Source organism: Tyto alba, unplaced genomic scaffold, assembly GCF_018691265.1.
Source record: "Tyto alba isolate M040663 unplaced genomic scaffold, T.alba_DEE_v4.0 Super-Scaffold_14, whole genome shotgun sequence".
Lineage (NCBI taxonomy): Eukaryota > Metazoa > Chordata > Aves > Strigiformes > Tytonidae > Tyto > Tyto alba.
The window spans coordinates 34,077,036-34,100,986 of NW_024881276.1; positions in this window are offsets into that span (position 1 = coordinate 34,077,036).

Consider the following 23,951-nt stretch of genomic DNA (forward strand, 5'->3'; position numbering starts at 1 on the left):
TTGTGAGCCAGTCTGTGCCAGACTTCACAGATACTTAGAAGGGCAGTCTTGGGGATGTTTAGGGGGACTAGAACCTTGAAAGGTCAACAGTGCCTAAATATCATTTATACCATATAAGGCTGAGATTTGAGTACAGGTGTAGCAAAACTAGAACCACATGGGAAAACATAATTGGGCTGTTTGTCTGGGAGGAGTCTGAAGAGGAGAAAGGGAAGTACAAGAGTACCAAAAAGAAGAGACAGAAAATAGGAACATGGATAATAAGTTACCCAAAGAATGTAAGCAGGGTTGTACTTTCTAGGAAGCCCAGCATGTGGTCACCACAGCTGGTGCAGGACAATAAAGCAAACCCATTGTTCTGACCATTATATAAAGGTCAAATATGCTTCCCTGATTAGGAGGAAGCCAATGAGGCAGAACCTGGATGGAAGAAGGATCAAGCACTCTGGTATCACCACATCAGCACACACCCACCCATCCATCCATAACAAAGTGTATTGGACTTGTTAATCTCACTGATCTGGACCAGAGCTATTGTCTCCACTACGTGCAGAAAATACAAATATGGTACATATATTGGATTGTCTTTGACGTATATACAATCTTTATTCACATTTTCTAAAATATCGGTGCCAAGACTGTAGTAACTGGGTTTGGGCAGCCTGCATTCCAACTGCATTCTGTACCCTATGTGAAATATGGTACTTCAGTTGTGAATAATTTGTCTGCAGGCATAACACCTTGTTATATAATGATTATGCAATTAAGTTATCCTTAAATTGTAGCTTATCAGTATGTTAATGTTAAGAGGGAATTGGGTGACTTCAATGTCAATTCAGGTGAACATGTATAAGCAAATACTTTAGAAATAGTGTACATCTCTAATGTTTATTAAGAAACTCAAGAAAGCATTCTAAGAATAAGCTTTAAATTCTGATGTCCTGACTAAATTTCAGCTCAGGTAATTACACTCTACTTGCTTCATTTTCCTTTGCATTTTTAATTAGATTCAGCATTCTTCTGCTTTTGTCCTAAACCATTTTACAGTGTGGCTGTGCTCTATCAACCGCTGTAGCATATTACACCACAAATGTACTGCAGAACTGGCTGAATCAATTTCTTTCTATATAGCTTGTAATTTAAAACAGTTTTGAGGCATTCCAGGAAGAACAGTTCTCTGTAAGCACAGACACTTAGCATGAAATCAATGTAGCAAGCAAAGGTTGGCCAACTTCTCTGGTTCTGATCCAGCAAAGCACTTCAACACATGCAGGCTTCTTTTGGCTTCATCGCCCGTGTATAAGTATTTTGCTAGATTTGTGTTCAAAAAGAGGAAATTCTGTCTGATCTGCGATCAGAAATGTTGCTGAAGGTTCTGTAACCCCAATCCCTCATTTGGAGTTGATTTCCACAATTTCTCCTCTCTCAGTTCAAGCCATGAGGTTTGCTCCAGCAACCATACAGCTATTTAAGGAAAGAGTAAAGTAGGCAGTAAAGCAGATTACTGTATGTTCTCAAGGGGAAAAGGATATCGTTAACTTTCACCTCACAAGTGCACTTAAGGGGAAATCAAAATACACCTCATCACTAACATAAAAAATTACCATGGTAATCTTCTGTTGTAATAAACTTGTCTTTGCTATACAGGATGCTTTGAAAGCTATATAACTGATATGCACATCATTTTTTTCATAGTTAATTTTATTAAATTAGATGCTCAGGATAATTAGTGGAACTACATTACCTTTTCCTTCCTTCTGTAAGTGTCAGTTATTAAAAGTACTATGGATAATGATACTTTACCACAAAAATTCTAGCACATATCACTTCTAGTATAATGCTCGGACTTGCATAATCCTTTTATATATACTAGATTAGAAAGGCAGACTCAGGTCCCTATTATTGTGGGTTTTTTATCTTCATGACATAGTAAAGGTTGTTAACTGACATCTTAGAAAAAATATGAAAATAAGACTATTATTTAGGGAACTGATTAGCCAAAAATTCATACAGCCAATAGGAACTTGCTCTCAAAGAGCAGAAACTCTCATTTTTTAAAGAACATGAAGATAGTCTTCATAGAATCAAAGAATCATAGTATCATAGGATGGTTTGGATTGGAAGGGACCTTAAAGATCATCTACTTCTAACCTCCTCGCCATGTGCAGAGACCCCTTCCACTAGATCTTATTGCTCAAAGGCTCATGAAACTTCGCTTTGAACGCTTCCAGGGAGGGGCCATCCACAACTTCTCTGGGCAACCTGTGCCAGTGCCTCACCACCCTCCAAAAGTTTTTGGTATTTGGTATCTTCTTTAAAGGTATTTGAAAGAAAAAGTATGGATATAAAGGATACAAAAGCAAAGTGCTCCTCCACAAATGTATGTTTACCTCCTACTTTCTCTACAGAGAGAAGTACTTCGCTTTTAAAACAGAATTATAGGAAAACTATTTGAAATTAATTTATAAATATTAAAATCTTAATTCTTTTAATCAAAAAGAAAAAAACTTATTTTGATTACAGGAAACACAATATTACATATAAAGAATTAAAAGATATAATTCTTTAAATACAATACTATAAAAGTGTCTTTGTGTCATGGTAATTTTAAGACATTTGACATCAAAGGCAAGTATCTGATGCTGAGAAACTAGCACTGACAGAAACACTTTTTCAAGAATGCTTTTTGAGAGGAATGCATGGATTGGTCACAGGAAAACATTTAACAGGTTTGCATTGATTTTTCTTCATTGTTTGCTAGGCAACTGCCTCATTTAATAGCTCCAATACTGATTGCACAGATTCTGGAAAACAACATTATAATCAACCTACTTCTGTACTGATGTGATGGGACATAGAAACCACATAATAACAGACATGGTGTTAATGGGAGCCAAAGGGTTTGATTAACCCTTGAGGCTGAACCTAGATATAGACAAACAATCAAATTAAGAGTTGGAACATGCAATTTCCTATAAAGGATGATGGGACTACTCTTCAGAAAAGTGCTAACTCTGTGAAAAGGTGTGGGAAAAGAAACCTCCTCTGAATCACTGTTTCATAATAAATATATAACTGTGTTAAGAGAAAATATTTAGTTGATTTTGACATTTTGCATTTTCTTTTCTACTAAGAGACATTGTGACACGATTCTGGTCTCATAATTTAAAGGAGAGAAGCTAAAAATTGCTCTATGGAAATCACATCAGTAAAATGTTGTATTAGAAAGCACTAAACAGTGTTAATATATATGCTACCTACTTGTATTATCTGTAATATTATGCACTTTTATACAATTTTGAAAGGTGAACTTATGTAGCTGTCTGTAGGACAAACTATACCTATTGTGTAACCACATTTTAATTGATTTTATTTTTCCTTAATCAACCTGCAACAGTCCTTCTGTATTGTTCTAAAAACATATATTTGTGAGGGGAAACAGAGAAAATTGCTTCTGAAATGAAGAGAATATGCTAATGTTGGCAATGAGAAAAGTAACTGCAAACCCTGAAGAAACTTGTAAAACCTCGGGTGAGAAAGACAAATTAATCTCTGTACATGCTGACACGACACATGGACCTACAGGCAACTCTGAGCTCTGTTCAAACATGTAGCCAACCTATGCACAGTGGAAATGGAAGCTAGAAAACAAGTAGCTTTAGCTTAAACTCCCTTTGGGTCAGAGAGACATGAGCAGCTAATTATTCATCTTGGATGTACTGTGATTGCAGTCTTATAGTTATCTTAAAATGAAGTAAATGCTTTACAGTTGTGATTATAAAATATTTCTTGCATAGTCAGAAAGAAATATTGTATGTAAACTAGAGTCTTCTCTCACATAATTAAGAGCTACATTTTGTAATTTTAAAAGAGAAGTTTTCCAACTGGTTGCCCTTTTAAAAAAGTAAAATACTATACACATGCTAGAAATTTCAAATCCTAGAGATCCTTAAGTGACAAACAAAAAATATTTCATTTTCCAACCTAATAAACAATGTACAATAGTTTAAAAAAAAGACAAGCCACCCTACTGTAGATAATACTAAGCTAAAAACTTATGTTTTCCATGCTCAGTACTCAATTAAAAAAAAAAGTGTAATAAGTACTTTTATAAATATCACAATTTAGACTTTTAACTCTTTCAGTGACATAAAATGTTCTTAATGTTATCTTAAACCAGCCTTATGAAGTTTTCCTATTTTCTTTTTAGCAATACCCTAGCCAGTAGTGTGTCAATATTTTTTTTGTTCTTTTGTCATGTTGTGGTTTGACCTCAGAGGGCAACTGAGTACCACAGAGCCTCTCACTTTCCCCTTCCCCATCCCAGCGCTGGGAAAGAAAAAATAAGCAAAGACTTGGGATTCAAAGTAGCAATAGGGAGAGATGACTCACCCATTACAGTCATGGGCAAAAGACAGACCCATTAGGGTTAGAGAAAAATAGTATAAATTTAATATAGACACTAACAACAACAACACATAACAGAAAAAGTAGGACAGTGAGAAGCATTAACACATCTTGAAAACACCTTCCCCCACCCCTTCCTTCTTCCCAGGCTCAGTTCTGCTCCTGATATCTCTACCTCCTCCCCCTAGTTGCGGCAGGGTCAGGGAATGGGGGGTGCAGTCCGTGCTGATGCTTCTTCCTTTTTTGGTGGGGGGAGCTTCTGGAACTTCTTCTCCCTGATCCAGGGTGGTCCCCTTCTCACAGGAGATAGTCTTCCACAAACTTTCTCCAACTTGAGTCCCTCCCATGGAATGCAGCCCTTCATGAGTTGCTCCAGCATGGGACACCCCTGCATGTTGCAACCCTCCCAGTGCCAAAGTACAACAGCTGCTTTTTCCCACACAATCCTAGCCTCCTTCAGGCACAATCATCTGAGATGGCATACTGGTGTCTGCTCCACCGTAGGCCTTCATGGGTGGCAGGGGAGGCCAGCCTCCAATGTCACCACATGATACAAGGGAGGTCTCTGCCCTGGCACACCTCCCTCCCCTGCTCTCCTCCTCCATCCTTCCACTCACCTTCATTCACACAGATGTTGCAACTCCTCCTCACAAGTCCAACTCCCCCTCACCAGCTCCCTTCTTAAATATGTTATCGCAGAGATGAAGCTGATTGGCTTGGCCTTGGTGCAGAGGTGTGTCTGACTTGGAGCCAGGGGAGCTTTGAGAAGCTTCTCACAGGGGGCCACTGCTGTAGCCTCCTCACCTGCTACCAAAAACCCCCACCACACACTCAAACCCAGGACATGTTAATAGATCTCAGCCCAGGAGAATAATAACAACAAAAAAACCCATAGTAATGATGAAAATAAAGGTAAAAATCATAATTTTTTAATCTGTTTTCCCTTATTTGAAGGTCTGTGTCCAGGTTCTCAAATCGAACATCAGTTTTTGAAGGCAACAACTGGATTTATCATTCTTTTACCATTACAAGGTTTTGAGTGTAAAAAATTAAAAATCTTGTTCTGTAACTTGGATGTAAAAAACTAGTGAAAACAATGGAAAATCAAACAGTGATTTCGTGTGTGTGATTTTCTTTTTAATTCACTCCAGAAAAAATTAAAGTTCTTCAAAATGAAAACATATTCCAAGCAATTGCATCTTACATACAATTATTTTAGCTTCTTTAAACAAGCTGAAGGTCTGTCCCATTAATTTTAACTATATCCTGATGAACTAGAAAACATGTTTTATACAAAGGATGTATATTTTCCGGTTCATCTCCTTTTTCGTTTCTGCAACCAATCATTGGTTGTGCAGAAATCACCGCTTCTACTTCAGACAATTATTTGTCTGACAAAACTTATGGCAGACAAGCAGTATTTACACTGTGACTATTGAAGTGTTAGGAGGCTATGGTTCACAGTGAGAAGCAACTGTGCTTTGAGTATAATCCTTGTGGTAAGATATCTTTAATTTAAATGCATGATTTGGATGATGCAAAGTGTGAATTCCTGTTTCTAAATAGACAAGAAAGCTATGGACAGTTTCAGATCTTTTTTTGTTGACTGGAAAACCTCTGTAATTTATCCTGTTTATAATGATTCAAATGGACTTAATTGTACTTTTGACATACATTAAAAATGTGCAATGCAGAAGTACAATCTAGTAATGCACTGCAGCACACACTACATTCCAGAACACAAAAGTCTGGGGGAAGGTTTCCTTTTGTTTTGTTTTGTTTTGTTTTTTTTCTCTCTTAGTGGTAATATTCTAGTAAATTCTCACAGAGCTCAAAAATTGTGAAACTTAACACATGAAAACCTGTAAGACAGAGCCCAGCTATGTGTAACTAAAGCAAAATATACTATAAAGGAGTAATAAAATATGCACATGTAATGTTTCTATTTTCATTATATAACCTTTAAACCCCTTACTTTTTACTTTTAAAAATCTTAAATATATATATCTAGGTATATGTAAGAAAAATCAGCAACTATTCAGTACTCAGAATAAATCTATTAGCTCCTTTCCTCTAAAAGTGAATGAGTGGATACCTAGCATGTGTTTTGTCTCTGCAGCTTATTGCACTAATCAGCTACTTCTGTTGTACCTGGTCTTCCTTGCCTTCTTTTCCTTCTAATCTTATTTTTATACTAGTTTTTATTCAACATGTGCAAAGGCTAGAATTGTGGAGGGAAGTCTTTCTTATATATGAGAAATTTATAAGGTTTCTGGCAAAATGGCATGGTGATCCTTCAAGTAAAACAGCAAATAGTAAGTGTAAACACAAGCTGAAATCACTTTCAAAGGAAGTTTGCCATACACCCTGTAGTAAGACCAGTTTACTACTAACTGTACTTTGTTTCACAGCTCATAAGAAAGTTCAGAATATTATTTTTCCAACAAAGTCTATGTTCCTCTATTTCATCACCCCAGAGCATTGTCCTAGCATGGTGTCCCTGTCGATGTGGCCATCCAGATATTTATGGACAGTGTGTTAGGTGTGTTGGTTTTGATCCATGACAATTCTGCAAAGCTTTCAACAACCTTGGGAGAATCTGACATTCACTTTAACTGTTACTAATCTAACCTTTACACAGTTCATGTGTAGCCCCTCCTCAATATGAGTCCAATATAAAAGGATACTGCAGAGGCTCTTTTTCTCTTGGATGCTTAGATGCCCACAAAGTTTGGCCCTAGATCCCACACTCTAGTATGAACTATTTTCCAGCTTAGATGTTTAGCGATCTGAGATGAACAGATGCTTCACCTTCCCTTACAAATTTACTTCTTTGGCCTAAAACCTAAAGATTCACCCATGTGTCTTTATAAGCTCTGAGTAAGACTACACAATGAAAGCATTACAGTGTTTCCACTTGAAGTCTTCCTTCAATCATATGCAATTATTATCTCCAAGATATTTTGGTAGTTTCTTAAGGTAAGACAGAGAAATTAAAAAAAAAAAAAATCAAAATGAGGAGGAGACACAAATTGTTTATTTTGAACTTAACTAACAAAATCAGGCAGCTGATGGTTCAGAAGTTGACCTTCTTAAAACCTGGTTTCCTCTGACTATGCATTTGTTTGGATTTACATTTTCATAATTACAGTTTACTTCTGTTTTGCAATGGTGGGTACTGTTTGATTTACTAATTGAGTTCTGGACATTTCTGTGTTGGATTTTTTTTTTTTTTTTTAATTTTAATAAAGGGAGGAAACTTCATAGATTTAGATAAATAAACAAAATCCACTTTTATTTCTTCCTTGAAAAAGACAAACAGATACTTTATACCTGAACCAAAATTCTCCCTGTAGTCAGACCCTGATAAATGAACTGGAAGAGACTTAATTGGGAAGAAGGAGAAAGGGCATTCACTACTATTTTATTCAAAGGCAGATTTACTCTGAGGTTACTATTCTAATTTAATGGCTATAGTAGTTTATAGAGAAGAGTTTTGACTTCAGAGTGAGAATGACAAGTGAACCACTCTAATATTGACATTATAGTTAAATTCTGCTTTGCTTGTGAAACTACATGGTCTCCCTTGAGATTACCTGCAGTGATCCTTGCAATTTTGGTTCTCCAATTGACCAGATCAAAGTACTGGAATATTTTTCATCTCCTCCTGCAGAAAAAAATACCATATAATTTATTTCTTTTATAATGAAACAAGTCTGTGAGGGTATAGCTGACAAACAACAATAACCTGGGTCTTTTCTTATGATGGTTTTATGGTAGAGAAAGAGGATACGCATGTAGGCATGGAGACTGGGAAGTTGTCCTGGTACAGTAGTCCTGACATAACCATAACAAGGCTTTCAAAGGGGGGTGTTGCTCTGTTCCAGTGAGGTAGACATGAGACAAGGACAGGGGAAATTATTATATCTCTTTTTCACAGATATATAAGACTTAATTTCAGGAGTATTCACTTTGGAAAAGATCTTCAAATGCATAAATATTAATAATGAAAATTAAATCTAAATTTTTAACTGGATTTTTTTAAATATTTAGAAAGAGTTAAGACAGATGTTAGGTAAAAAAAAATCCAGTACCAGTATTGAGAGCATTAATCAGATTCTGTGGTTCTCCCTTTCAGAGTGTCCAGAGTAAAATCTATTGAGTTGCTAATAGGAGCAGCTTAAACAAAGCAGACCTTTTCAGTCCTTTTGAAAATTATGCTTATGCATACAGAAATCACTACTGAGTTTAGAAAACTTTGAGCTGTAAAGGAACCATGGAGATATTGGACAGAAGTACCTGCTTTGCAACATGTAATCACTTAGCGTCTAGAGAGGGGCCAGAATTCACATCTCATCTCTTTGGTAATGGTCATATCTCATCTGCTTCCCACTTAGAATGCAGAATTTCAGATCATCTTTTAATATGTCAAATTCTTCTTATGTAACACTGAGACAGTGTTACTAAATTTCTAAATACCTAGTTGTAATTTGATTTTCCCTGGAGAAATAGGTACTTAAATTTGAGGCACTTCAGAACATGTTATAGCTGCCTATAGCACTGGCTCTAACATTTGGTCTCTGATTATTCTTAATTGTGTAAAACCACACAAACAAAAAGCATAAATAAATAAAATAAATAGTAAAAACTCAGATATCAAGGGGTGAAAGGATGAAAATTCTTAAAAGCAATGTATTTCTTATTCATATTTTATTCCACCTGACCCTTGACAGAATCAGTTCACCCCTCCACATGCATTCTTAATGACTTTCCATTTTAATTGAACTTACAATGGTACAGCTGTACATCTTACCTTCTAAGAGATTGATACATACGACAGGCATATAGCAAAGGAACCACCATCTATGAATATACACTTCATAATCACATATTCTATTATAAATTAAATTCCGTCTGAGGGAACATGAAGTCCAGCATTTTAGTTCACTAACGGAAAGAGTGCTTTATTTTCTGACACTGTTTGCAATCTAACATATAATCTACCAGCTACAGTCCCCTATTAGAAATATTGCTAAAATAGATAATGCACATTAGTTCCTTAGCAAGTGTAATATAGCATTCAACTTTTCATTCAGTACTGCCTCAGAATAAAACCAGAATCTATTCTTCAAAGTGACAATGAATTCTTTAAATTATTCAAAGTTCTCCATCAAGAATGGGCAAAAGTCTTTTCAATGTTTATTATTACTGTTTTTTTTTAATTGATTGCTAGGATATTTTATGCCCACGTGTCTACTCATATTCTGATATTTTGCTTTACAGACTTTAATTTCCTCAGATTAACTATTCCCTTTCAAAAAAAATAATCAATGAAATTGCTTTAATATTGGTGTTCTGTACATGTTTCTTCACTGTTGATGCATCCATGCAATATTACATGGATTTCAATTTTAGGCTATGAAGGTCAGCCAAAGATAAATGTAGACTCACTCCATCAATTCAAGAGTATTCAAAATATCAAATCCTTCTCATTCTGCTATTGAATTCTGTGGATTACAAGGATGACAACCTCCACTTACGCTGTATGTTTTCTCACATATTGCAAGCTAAAAAACATTCTTTCATGCATGCAAAAGTTTTTTATGAACTGTTACCAGATCAGTAGAAATATCCTTTATTATTGATGAACACAGTGACAGACAAACACACTCACTGCATTCCCAATGAGACACAGTTACATGTTAGAATAATAGAATCAATGAATGGTTTGGATTGGAAGGGACCTTTGGGATCATCTAGTTCCAATGCCCCTGCCACAGGCAGAGACACCATCCACTAGATGAAGTTGCTAAAAGCTCCATCCAACCTGACCTTTAACATTTCCAGGGAGGAGACATCTAAAACTTGTCTGGCTAAACTGTTCCACTGTCTCACCACCCTCACATTAAAGCATTTCTTCTTTATGTATAATCTAAATCTCCTTTCTTTCAGTTTAAAACCATTACTCCTCAACCTATCACTACACTTCCTGATAAAAGTCCTTCCCCATCTTTCCTGTAGGCCCCCTTTAAGAACTAGAAGGCTGCTATAAGGTCTTCCTTGAGCTTTCTCTTCTCCAGACTGAACAATGCCAACTCTCTCAGCCTGTCCTCATAGGGGAGATTCTCAAGCCCCCAGTCATCTTTGTGGCCTTCCTCTGGACCCACTCAAGCAGGTCCATGTCCTTTTTATGTTGGGGGTCCCAGAGATGAACACAGTACTCCAGGTGGGGACTCATAAGAGTGGATTAGAGGGGGAGAATTACTTCTCTCCACCTGCTGCCTACACTTCTCTTGATGCATCCCAGGATGCGGTTGGCTTTCTGGGCTGTGAGACCACATTGATGGCTCAGAGTCAGTTTTCCATCCACTAACACCCCCAAGTCTTTCTCCACGGGGCTGCTCCCAATCCACTCTTTACCCAGCCTGTTTGTGCCTGGGATTTCTGCTAACCATGTACAGGACCTTGCACTTGACTTTGTTGAACTTCATGACTTTTGCATGGGCCCACCTTTCAAGCTTCTCAGGATCCCTCTGAATGGTATCTCCTCCCTGCAATGTATCAACTGCACCACCCAGCTTGGTATTGTTGGCAAACTTGCTAAGGGTGCACTCAATCCCACTGTCTATGTCACCAGAAAAGATGTTAAACAGCACTGATCCCAACACTGACCCCTGAGGAATGCCAGTTGTCACTGATCTCCACTTGGGTATTAAGCTTTTGACCACCACTCTTTGAGTGTAAACATCTAGCCAATTCCTTATCCACCCAGTGGTCCATTCATCAAACCCTTTTCTCTCCAATTTAGAGACAAAGATGTCATCTGAGACAGGGTTGGAAGTTTTGCACAAATCAAGGTAGATGGTGTCAGTTCTTCCTTTGTCCATCAGCCCTACAGCCTTACTGTAAAAGGCCACCAAATTTGTCAGGCATGATTTGTCCATAGTGAAACCATGTTGGCTGTCACAAATTACCTTTTTATTTACCACGTACCCTTGCATAGTCTCCAGGAGGATCCATTCCATGATCTTGCCAGGCACATAGCTGAGACTCACCAGCCTGTAGTTCTCCAGGTCTTATTCTTTTCCATTTTTAAAAACTGGGGTTATGTTCCCATTTCCAGACAGTGGAAACTTTGCCAGACTGTCATGACATCTCATATATGATGAAGTGTGACTCAGCCACTTCATCTGCCAATTCCCTCAGGACACAAGGATGCATCTCATCAGGTCCCATGGTACTTGTGCACCTTCAGGTTCTTTAGATGGTGAAAGGACCAACAGATTACCTAGAAAAATTGTTTCCTAAGAGATCATAACCACTTTGTTCTGATCTTTTTCTTTCAAAGTACAATGTGTGGCTTTTAAAAGATGGGCTTGCAAAGTGATTTAAGCAGACTTTGGAAAGGTTCAAATATATCCTATCCAAACAATTTAAATTATTCTTATTAGGCTTCTCCAAAATGAATCATCAGAATTCAATTTTTAACAAGTTTAAATTCATTTTAACACAGAGAATTATACAAAGTATTAGGAATGTAAATTTGGAGAGAAATAAACAAACAAACAAATAAATACCAGAAATAGACACTTTCCAAATTATTTCAGTCTTCTCTGACCTTGGTATTTCTAGCCCTGTTGATCAGAAACATAAGTCAAACTTCATTTTGACAGAGAGACTGACACATTGTTTCTATACTAAAAAATAATACCTACAATTGATTGTATTGTCACTATAAACCATCGCCAACCAGACCATTCTTCATATCCAGTGGTATATTTCAAGTGTTTATTTTGCAATAAAAGACACTTTAAAGCACTGTATCAGCTATGAGTAATAATGTCTCAAACTCCACAAAGAAAAGAAATCTTTCTAATGTCTGATTCTAGAAAACCAGGAAAAAAATAGGGGGAAAAAAAGTTAAATGTAGGAATTTATAAGAGACTTTTTGTTATACAAACATATTTATCAAGGTATCTGCATGCTCAATCAGATACAGTTTAAATGGTAACCTTTTCTTTAATTCTGCAATAATTTGGGGGCTAAGATTACTAGCCTACCTATTATTTTAAGATCACTGAGAAGACTGATGAAGCTCACACAGTCAGTGGAAAGACAGTATTGTCAAGACAGAGGTAGTGGCATCATGAAACAAAGAAGATGATTGGGAATGCAGTGAAAAAGAAATCAGATAATCCATATCGTATGTTTATGCAAATGCACAGGAACTACTTAGTCTACTCATTGGTAAAATGTCTAAACACAGAAGCGAGGTAGGTACAAGGTGGAGATTTTGAACATGGTTGATAGAATTCCCGCATAACATTTACATTTCTGAATCTTCCTCTATTGAAAGGGATTATAAAGACATATTTGAACTGGGATGGGGGTCTACATAGTTTCAGGAATATAAGCATTACAAAAGTAGAACAGAGATACTGTACTCATTGCAATGCAACTGGAATACATCTTAGGTATCAAAAGTGACAAAAAATTTTCATTCATTTAACTAATAGCAATTGTATTTGACTTCTTATACCAACATTCCTTCATTTATACCCACACAATTCTATCATGACTGGTGTTTGTTGGAGTCAGCAGGGTCACACAAAAACATCCAGTGAACAATACAAGTTCATAAAAATCATAATTCATGATCCAAGAAAGATATATTCACTGAATATAAAAGAAGACTGACATTCATTCAAATAACCCCTTAGAACATTAATGTCCCCATAACTGCATAGTACAACCTTGACTGAAGAAAATGTATGCTTTAGTTCTTGATACTTTAAAAGCTATCACCAGGAACAAGCTGGAAGACTTTTATAAAACCCTATTTATTCATCGAGAATACATTGTTTGTTATCTTAATGGTATCTATGAAACACTATGAATCACTATCAATCCCTATTGAATCTACTTTCATATTTCTCTCCTCTCCTGTTCTCTCAACTCCATTTGGAGAAGTTGTTGACTGTAATAACAGGATTTAATGGGTATATGTAGGTAGACAAGGTCATAAGTGTTGAATTAGTAGCAGCAAAGGCAAAGGAAAGAAACATGTTCTTAAACAAATCAAAATCTTTCAAAAAGCTATTATTAGTTAATATCTTAAGAAAGTGATTCACTTCCTCTGTGAGTTAAATTCTTTGTTCATAAAAAAAAAAAAAAATTAGATTGTTATTTCTATGAGCTTTTTCCTTTCCTCGAATTTTTCATCAAATATCTTGCTTAGACAATTAAATGTTTATAAAGGCACAGATTAACAAAAGCAACTGTGCAACCAATTCCCCTTGGTTACAGAGGAATTTATGATTCTAAATCCTTTTGCAAATCTGGGATTTTACAGATATTGTGAGTAATCCTTTCTGTAATTTGTAATTTAAGGTTTTTGTAATTTGAATTTCTCACTGTTGCCTGACCAAATAGTTTAAACTAGGACTAAATGAACTTTCCACAGGAGAATACGATACAGTGTCAAAGATATTTCACAGCTAGTGTTAATTGTAAGCAGTATTGCCAACTTGACATATGACATTAAGTTTATATTAATACATGGATTTGAGTATTTTACCTTTTAAGGGATGGAGTAATCATCATTTTTCCTGAGAAAGAAATTCCAACAGAATGTGAGTAACCTTTTATTTGTTATCCTGTCATATGTTAATATCAATAGTACTTAGTATCCATCCAGTCCAAGAATGAAGCTCATATATTTTGTCAGGTTATTTTATCAATAGTGTTACTAAAGCAGTATTAATAAATTGCACGATTGCAAATATCTCAGTTTTCATATAAAACCATTCTTCTTCCCCTGGTCTCCCTTCTCTTCCTTCTCTCATCTAGTTCACAAACATTTATCTTTCTTTCTTCCTCTGAAGCATTGAACAATTGCTGTTCTTGAACCAGACTTTCTCCTTCCTGCTACAATTGCTTCACTCACTTCAATCTGTCTCACAGCCCTCAATGATTGTTACATCCTCCCTTATATGTCCTGGCTCTTCCCTGTCTCCTCACCATTTCCTCTCCTCTTTCAACTCAGATTGTTCTGTTTTGAGCTTCTGACACATTCATGTTCTTGTTGTTTTGTTTTGTTTCCATATATCTCAAAAACATCATAAAAAAGTAATTCATATATTTGGTCAATATTCACTTAACTCCAAAGTTTCTACTATGCAGCATTAGCTGTACAAGTAGAGATCAGTGAGATGCCATTAAATATACTGGACTATTAACCCACATTAACAATAGAAGCTTACAGTCACCAACACCGGGACTAAAATGAATGAATATTCATTAGAATACAATCAGAAGCAAGAATTATGACCTAATAATAGATAGATTTCAGAGAGGTTTAAGTGAAGAGATAAAAATTATATTTGATGTGAGCAGAAATAAGGGTTCAAACTAAACATTTGAATCATAGCCTCCTAATAAAACATTCACTTCATTTTGAGTATATACTTTGCAAACATATAATATATCCTACTTGGCATTGCTTTTGGTTGATTAATTCTCTCCAGGTGTAAGTCAGGCACTTTCACTTACACGCTTCAGTACATTTATTCATCAGTCAGGTTGTTACATACTTTTTTTCTTTAATCTTTTCAACTACTAAAAGCTAGACTGAATATATGGGTAATACACCAGAGGGGTAAAACATCCTCCCAATCTGTTATTACAGTAACTTGAGATAATACAGTAGCAGTATATAATAATAATAATGTACCAGATCCTTCACTGGTCTAGTGATTTCATGAACAAGGTTGGCTGCTGGCTGATGATTGGGTCCTATATTTAATTAGTGACTCACTTACCCATGGCAAAGATAGTAACTTGTTTTATAAAACATATAAAAAGAGGAACAGGATTTCCAACATGTTAAGGAACAGGTAAAACTATTACGGACTGTCATTCTTTCCCTGTGTATTTGAATTTACTGGTAGGACAAGTTAGCCAAACAGTATTGCATCTTCATGACAGCTGGGTGAAATCGATAGGAAATTCATGTCACGTCACGTCGATTAATGAAAGTTCTTGGATTTAGTTGGGTTGTTTGTTTGTTTGTTTGTTTTTGTTTTGTTATGTCTTTTTTAACCAGACGAGTGATTTTCTATTCTTCCTCTACCAAGATACTTCTATATCCTCCTGATCAATTCAGAAGAAATAAAATATTTCATAGTCTTGCATACACAATGTAGAAGTGATTTTTTTTCCCTTTATGTCTTTGTTCCCCAGAGGCTCTGGACGCAACACTAGAAGCCTGCTAGCTTCCAGGCAGCTACAGGTGTTTCATAATCCAATAAACTTCTTAAGGTTGTTACATTTGTTAGGCTTTTTAGTGCTCTGTATGCTGAGGTTAAACTAATTCCCATTTGCAGTATTTATGACTATTGCATTATAAATGGGAAAACTTCAGAATAAACTCCACTAACCCTCAACACTCCAAATACTTCTGCAGTTTAGATTGAAAAACAATTTGAGCTACACACTGTGTATTTTAATCTCTTATTTAATAGTACCTCTAGCTTGTATATAGCTGCTTTATATTAAGTGTCCAAGAATCATGTAAAGCCAGTTAAAGTTCACTAAACTTAACAATAAAAGAAAATCAGTCTGCAGAAATATCTATACAAGTCCCTAAACATCGTGTAAGTTATTAGAGAAATTTTAAGCCAAAAGCATAGGTACCAAAAAAGTTCATATATGACTCAGGAAAGGCTGTCACTGTACGAAGAAATTTTACAGTTTTCAATTTAGATGCTGGAGATCTCACTACTATCTCCTTTAAGTTCATTAAATTATTTTCAGATAAAGTAATAATTCCTCTTGAAAAGTATTCCCCTTGAAATGTAGGTGCCTAATTCCCCTATGCACATTTTAAAATTCCTGCCCAAGTGTTTGTCATCAAAAGATCATCAGTGTTTAAGTGCTGCTTTGCTTGCACAGTTGTTTTTCTGATGTTGCTTCACATTCTGTGGAAACATAAATATAAGAACTTAATTAAATCTCATTTTAAAAAATTTAGGATATTGTCACTAATGAGAATATTGAATTAATTCTGTAACAATAAGCTAGATAGCTGATCAGGAGAAAACACTCAACATTTTGCAAATCAGTGTAAGAAAGAAGATTGCTTGAAAGCCTTGTAACTGACACATGAAACAAAGTAGAGGTAAGATACTTACCTAAACATAGAATTATTGCAGTAGATAAATTACACAAATGGTTATACTTTTTTTTAATTATCTCACATATTTAACTTATCTTAAAATAGTCCTCATTGTTTCACTTGTGAAACTAGATGGATGATTGCTTGCTTTTTATATGTGTATGATTTCAAAACCTGGAGCGCTGGCAAACTAATAGCAAGTGTATTTATGCTAGATATTCAAAAGCAGGCAAGGATGTAGAGAGAAGAAGAAAAACAGACACCACCCTACACTTTTAAATTATGAAATTAAAGACCTTTTCAGCTTTTCAGATGAGTTTGCCCTCCTAGTTCTCCTGTGAAATAAATTTAGATCTTGGAGAACTCCGGAAATGTATGATTCTTTCATTATTACCTGTCTTCAGAATTCAATCCCGCTGCCTCTGTTGCAAAAACTGCTTTTGGCTGTGAAGGGAATCCTCTGAAGATCATATCTTGGGCTTTTCTTCTTTGCAGTTAACAAGCCACTGCAAAAATTACAGCAACCATAGATTTATGATGGGAGAAAAATCCAAGCTGCTCAATTGACTTAGCTTGTTACTAAAGTTAATGAAGCAGCTGCGGAAGGAATGAAGAATGCAACAAAAGTAACCACTTTATTTCTGTAGATATTTCAAGTTGAGTTAGCTAACTGAGACCATACTTCCCTCATGAAATACAGGGAATATCCTTGACTCAAAACACAAACACTGTAGTGTTTGATTTCAAAATTTGGCAATTTCTATCATATACTTGATATTTAAGAAATGGTGATATGCATGTACCTAAGTTTAATATCAAGAGTGTAGATGAGTGTTTGACCACTGTAGCACTGAAAAGAAATTTATTCACCATTTATTTCTCTTTTATATGATTTAACATAAAATTATAGGACTGTTTGTAGTAAATAAAGCTCTCAAGAAAACTTTTATTTTTGTTGAAATTGAGGACACAAGTTTTGGTTTATATTTCTAGGTAAAAAATGATAGAATTTTTTGAATATTGATCTTGGTCAATGTATTTCCTTATCTTTTCTTTTGTTGTGGGATCTAAGACCTGGCACATCTAGAAACATAATGAATCTCCATGCTCTAAAGATACCAAGCCAATGTGATTGCCTTTAAAGGCCTCCACACTTTAAACCACAATATATTTTTTTTGTTCCTCCAAAGTTCCAGAATTAAAATAACTTTAGATCAATATGAGACACATGAAATCTCTGAAAAGTCTGGTCCATGTCATAGTCAAATTGGTCAAGGAGATTAGAATCCATCAAACTGACAACTGAGAAAACACCATAACTCTGAACACCACTCCCACCTCTCTTCTTCCTCCAGGTTTTATTGTTGAGCATGACATCATATGTTATGGTATATACCATTGGTCAGTTAGGGTCATCTGTCCTGGCTGTGTCCCCTCTCAGCTTCTTGTGTACCCCCAGTTTACCTACTAGAGGGGCAGTCTGAGAAGCAGAGGAGGCCTTGACGCTGCATAAGCAATATCTAAATCTTCAGTGTGTTATCAACACTATTTTCATCACAAATCCAAAACACCATGTAAGCTACTATGAAAAGATTTGACTCTATCTGAACCAAAGCCAATACAATAATAATTATACACTTCCATTTTGTCAAGAGTATACAAAATCAGTTCACTCTTTCACTATTTTTTGTTATTTTTAGTAAAAGAACTAAATCAACCATTAGTGATTGAAACTATTAAAATCAGTCACTTTTGAAATTAAGCTGAATAGTTCTCTTTTTAATAATATTAACAGTATTTTCTTATCTCTATTATTTTTCTCAATATATCTAACAGGTAATCAGATTATGTCTTTCAAAAGCATGAGTATTTAAATTCCAAGTAGGGCGGACCTTTTTCAACAAAGGCTTATAAAATATTTGAGTCAGTGAAAAAGTATCTCAAAAACTATATAATATATTCTTTTAGGGCTTTACCCTTAAGATCCATCTTAGTTATACTTCTCATTATGAATAAACAAAGATAATTTAATTTAATTTTAAAAGGATATTTTTATGTTGTACTCTCTTCTGTAGGAACAGGGAAATCTCACTCATAACAATGATGAATAATAGCTCAGAAAAGAAAAATGTCTGATACAAAGTACACTGAGGTCAAAGGAAGAAACCTTGCTAAGTTTCAAAGATACATGAATTGGGTAGTTTGCTTTTCAGAGTGATGAAACAGCCATTGAAATCATTGGAAAACTAAAATTAACAAAACATGCCGAATGTTAACTTGACAGCAAGAGAAGATAAAAAAATGTACTTTTTAAACACTAGATATTTTTTATTCTTAATAATTTGTGAAAAGTTAGCCATGAAAAGTTATTAATTATACACTTAAAATTTGAATTATACCTTTGAAAGAGGTTATTTTGATCATTATTCAGCAGTATATGATGTGTCTTGAGACAAAAACTGTTGTTGTTAAATAAATCTATTATACGTCTGAAATGAAGCTTATATCACAAAAGCATACTATCATTTACGTGACAAACAGTATACGCTACTTTAATAACATGACAATAGTATTTTAACACCAAGCTTATTTAACATGATTTTGTATTAGTTTTTCATTTTTCCTCAGCTCATGAGTCTTTCAATCTTTAAGGCGTTTTGCTAAAGATCAACAGAGTTGGTGCATATAATGGTATGTAATATTAGTATGCACGAGAGATCTAATATAGAGCAGTTCAATATCTGCACCGAATGTAAATCTATGCTACCATAAAAGGGACAGAAAAATATTAGGGAAATTATAAAATATTCTCCCCAACCAATGCCCTAAGTTAGATCTCTCTATCTCTTTCTTGTCACCTTGTAAAATAGATTGCCTATCTTTAAAGTTATGCAGTCAGAAAATTAGAAGTCAGGATAAAGGATGCTATTTATAGCCCTGTTTGACAACTGATGTGTTCTAACAGTGTTTAATTTAATCCCTTCTGCCTCTGAACAAACTAATATGGGGATCCTAGTAAAAATAGACTTTGTCAAAGTGGAACTTTCCATATCTTCAGGGAACTGACATTGAATCAGTACCTCTTACTTAAAGCATCTTCAAAACTACACACAAGTATCTGTTTTCACTGATTTGAATATCAGCAGCCTTTATTCTGTCACCACCTGACTGGTATCTGGCAGTGCTTTCAGTTGCTTTATTTAAGGATTAATTTGGTTTTTGAAATCACTATTGAAAACATTCTTGCTGGAGCATGACTGAGCCCTGCTTGAGGTATTCCCTGGATTACTTTTGTGTGAAAATAAGAGAGCTGGCAGCGGTCTATGTGTGCTGAGTATCACTGTGACTTAGAGGCAGGATATTAGCCAGGTTTCTACATCTAGACACTCAAAATTAAATATCTTTCCTAGTCCGGGTGTGATCAATGAAGTTCATGTCAGGAATTTCAAGCAAACATTGGTGGTGTTTCTTATCTGTTACCTAAACCATATTTAAGGTGATTAATTTCAAATAATGTGCGACCATTAGTTCTATAGTTTTTGTTTTCTCATATCTTTCCTGACCTTCCTTATCCTTATACAGCTCTTTTAAATCTCTAAAATGTTAAATTAAAAAAGTTAAACATTCTGACAAGTTTAGTAAGGACAGACTCTCAAGTCTGGAAAACCTTTTCAAATCTTGCTGCCATTCTTTTTTTTTTTTTTTTTTTTTTAATAACATGTACATTTTATCAGAATAAAATGCAATGCATATAGACACCCTTTCCTCACACAATGCAGCATATCTATATCTGTTACAGTGTTGTTTCTACATTCTCATCAAGTCACATGTTATTTTTGCCATTTCAAAATAATAAAAATAATTGAAATATAGTAACTATTAACAAAGATCATTTCTTGGTCCTTCATTAGATCTATCTTATTTCCCTCAGTGGTTCAGTTAGGCTTCTTCACTATATCCCTCAGCAAAATCAAAAGAATAATTTAACAGTTTCCATATTATTTCACTATAGAAGCTACTTTCTTTTGCCTTCCACTATTCCCCTCTTTGCCACAGACTGTTCTCAGGGGATCACTTTCTTCTTCTGGGGGACTCAGTTGTGTGTACTGATATTAAACATATCTCTAAAGACCTAGGAGAGTTGTTCCAGCCTCATGAGGGGTTTAGGTATTGTGTCAGTATATAATATGGAAATATATGATATATTCCTTTCAATGAGAGATGACTGAGAGGTGTAACAAGGATTGCTACCATATAAGAATCACAAAAGTTGTCTTTTTTTTAGAAACAAAGTTTAGTTCTCCTATATGGAAATATATAAAATGGGTTGTTTTAAAACAATATAATCCATTACAAACATTACACTAAAAGTAATATGCCAGTTCTAATAATATAGATGGAGGAGATTTAATAAACCTCATCTCTTAAAAATATTTTCATGCACAGCACTTCCCACATAATTACAGTTACGTTTTCTGGATGGGATCTACAGGATTCTGCTACTTCAGAGTTTCATCTATTAATGAGCCATATTTTAAAGCTGTTTTTCAATCAATCCTTCATTTAGTTATTCAAATTCATACCTAAATAACAAACAAATGAGAAATCCCAGTGAAGCTAGTAGCATTCTAAAGATGTTTCAGATAAAATATCTGTATAAATATCTTGCTTAGTTAAGGGCCAGCAGTGAAATATAAAGAACAATTTCAGAGGTTTTCAGATACCTACATGTGATTCAGAGAAATCATAAAGGGCTACCAAAGTCCTACTCGACCAAACATCTCCCCAAAGCAGAGAGAGATACAGCAAATTCCTTTACAATTACATTTGTTGAAGATATGGCCATTAGCATACACACAGTTCATTTATAAAATATCATAATTCAGCCCACTGTTAAATATGAGACAATGGTAACACTGCTAATAGTAGCACAACATTTCTGTATTATTACAGCAACTGTGGTGGTTTTGTTACTCTTCATGACTCAACCAGAGCCCACAGGTATTGTACAGAATTTATTCACACCATCCTATAAGTAATTGCTGTGGAATCAACTGCTCATGAGACTCACCTGCCCACAGGTAATTCCAGGCATACCTCTCAAGGGGGGAGATGAATGAGAGTGAAAATGAAATAGTCCAGCTGTGATACAGAACTAGAAGACAGTCAATGGTGAGAATAGAGTCAGTGAGACATGAACATTCATCCTGAATTCAAAATTAAGTCAACTTTAATTTTAGTTTCAGAAAGCCTGAGTTTCATACTAGTAGTTTTCTTTAGTACTGGACTGACCAGATAAATTTAGAGTAAATTGAGAGTATAATTTTAGGATTCCTTCTTGATTTATATAAATAGGGGGGTCTGAATTTACATAGAAGTTAAGTATTAGTGATGATTTTTATTTTTTTTTTTTCATTCAGGCCACTCTAACAGCCCTCACACTAGGCAGTGGACCTACATGATCTGTTTTTATTTCAAGTCAGAATGAAACGGCTGAACAAATTTTCAATATTTATTTAGCATGGTGTATATAACATATATATATGTGCTATATATTCTATATATATGTCTATGTATGTAGCCTTTACATACAGACAAAACAGCTTGTTAATAATTGTACTTGCTACTGATTATTAAAAAAAAAAAAATTCCAGTGTTAGAATGACAATAATAAATATAAAAGAGTGAAAGAACAGAAAATGTTAAAAAACTGCCTTCTCTGAGAAGCCATATTGAAAATGCAGAAGTATATATATTTCACTCCACGTATTTCTATGAAGTTCAACATCTTACTGAAAGAGAAAGAAATTATGATGATTTTTCCATTGCTATCTCATTCCATTTATTTAAGGCTAGTGCTGCTTTAGATAATAAGTTGTACAGTGTGAAACTCACCATTGTCTCAGAGGAACAGTGAAAGATAGATACAAAGTTAAAAGCTTTCTTAAACCGGAACATATGGCATCAGACTTGCTTCAGGTTTTTTTTTTAAAGGGTTGAAGGACATCCCCTGTAAGAGACTGATTCCTATTCCTATCCTTTCCTCATTCATTTTGCTTCTCTGTCTTTAAAATGTTAACTTCTTTGCATATATGTATCCCCAACTAGCTATTATTAAATTACACTGTATACTACTTTACGTATGCTATATGTAAAGAAGGATAGACAGTGCATCTTCCTGCAAGTTTATTCAACCTGTCAGAAAACTGCATAAATGAAACCTTTCTGAATTCCAGGCTGTCAGAGCTGGGTTGCTTCTGGCTACCTGAGCAAACCTAATTCACATGTCTACAGCAAAAACAATCCACATTGTAGACATGTTTAAATATATATGGCCACACTTGTGAATAATCCAAATGATTTACAGTCACTATTAGTGAAAATAATGGAGTGTTGAAGGTTGCTAATAAAACTCAGGTTTTACTAATCACAAATTCGAGCATGCACCCTACATGCTTCTTTACTAAAATCAAAGTCAGAGTAGTAATTTATTTATCTTAGAAGTACGGGTGGTGGTGGTGGTCTGTAATTTAAATAATTTTATTTAGCATGCCTTTTTTGCTAAGATGTCTCTAATAACACTTTAACATCCTTCAACATCACAAAGTGCAAGCCTTTACTGAAAAAGTTAAGGTAGTAAAAAAATTTAAGCATTGTAGGTAGTGTCCATAACACTGCATTAAGACTAACAAGTGCTTTCAAAGTGGTAGATCATTAGAAACACCTATATCAAAGTAATTCTGTCAGAAGAAATAAACTTCAGCATTTTCAAAGCCAATTTTCACCTACGTAAAAAGAAAAATTTTAAAACTAGTCATCTTCAAAGTGACTTTAGGTGTTATGTAAATATTAACCTTTCCTTTAATAGATGTTATAAATATATTTACAACAAAGTTCTGTTCACATAAATATTTCAAAAAGAAAGAAAATAACATGTCTTGTGACTAAAAATGTATTTGTTTTCCCATCATTTCTATACACAAGTAAAGAACTCCACAAGAGCACAGCTTCTAGAAACAGGAGCATGACCTAAGGGCATAAAGCTAGTAAAAAACAGAGACTGACTATAAGATAAATGGACAGTTCCTCCATTATTTTCAAACAATTCTCCAATCTTCTTCTATATAAACAGAAAAACCAAGACAAAGGAAAATCCTCACAGCTTCTGTTGTTCAAATAAACTGCAAATGTGAATGCAAACTGCAGTAAGTCTATTGGAAAAGGAGTGTATGGGACTGAAGCACCAAGTCTTCTCAGTGAGAACTGAATGTGTGCTTTCTGCAGATGTCTTGACTGGTGGTTTGTTTTAAATATGAGTGAATATTAACAGAAGGTTCTGACTGTCATCAGACAGCTTAATATCATCTTC